We start from the raw sequence: 1014 nt of genomic DNA on the forward strand, positions 1-1014 counted from the left end.
GTTCTGTACACCTTATTTGCTTGGTGGCCCCACCCCGACAAGGGTGCCATGTACCTTATTTACATTACTCACAAGCTAGCAAGTCCCCTTGGTGGGCCATAAACACCTTACATATGTGTGGTTTCACCCAGTAATCTCATGGGAGTCACAAAGACCATGGCTAGAAAAGCCATACCAAGTAATTCACAATATGTGTTTCAAATACCATGCAATTAAAATATATTAAGCATACAGAAAATGCAAAGAATAATATAACAAACACATTGCACCCATCTCTCAGATTTAACACATGTAAAATTTTTTACCATGTTTGCTTTATATCTTATTTAAAAAAGTGAAATGTTACAGATAGAGTTGACTCCATAATGGTGTCTCTGTTGATCTAGAGCAATGATTGCTATCTTTCCCTTTTAAATCATTTCAACAGAGTCCTTTGGGTCACTTACTCTACATATTCTTGATTAACAGTGCAAAAACCTCATCAAAATTAATGAGGGGAGGATTGCTTTTCATGAGATGCCAATGGATTGTTTTTGATTAAATAGCATGATTATTCCCATTAAAAATATTAATCACTAAGAAATCAATCTACTGTCCACCTGGAACACTTTGAAGGACCATCAGTAATTCATAGACCATGTGAGGCACTCATCTTAACTGAATTCTTCTTGCCTTTGGAAAGGAAATTTATTCCTTGATTTTCATTTTTTCAAAGTGATGTTTCTTTATTTGTTACATTGTGCTAAGCATGTAGAGGACTGAAAGTCTGCACAGAGTTTCTGTACTCCAGGACTTTATAAATCTAGAGCCTGGTAGAACCACTGAGACTCTGGCCCCTAGCTGCCCTTCAGGCTGGAATTGAACCCACTCCTGTGGCTTCCAGCCAAACAGAAGACAGGCATATGAGCTGAACATTTACATTAGGTAGATACACTCTGGAGAGAACAATCATGGGAGAAAGAAGGGCTGTTTATGCACAGGGAGATAGCTCAGGTGGCAGGAGTGCATGAAGGG

The 1014-nt window shown here is 38.6% G+C and overlaps 1 protein-coding gene across 1 annotated transcript in view; it reads left to right on the plus strand.

Annotated features, from left to right (window-relative positions):
• The window catches only part of CENPI (centromere protein I), a 119237-nt gene that overhangs the window by 17986 nt on the left and 100237 nt on the right, over nt 1–1014 (plus strand). The window lies entirely within an intron of this gene.

Source organism: Orycteropus afer, unplaced genomic scaffold (assembly GCF_000298275.1).
Source record: "Orycteropus afer afer isolate SDZICR_OR568_19922 unplaced genomic scaffold, OryAfe1.0 scaffold00327, whole genome shotgun sequence".
Classification (NCBI taxonomy): domain Eukaryota; kingdom Metazoa; phylum Chordata; class Mammalia; order Tubulidentata; family Orycteropodidae; genus Orycteropus; species Orycteropus afer.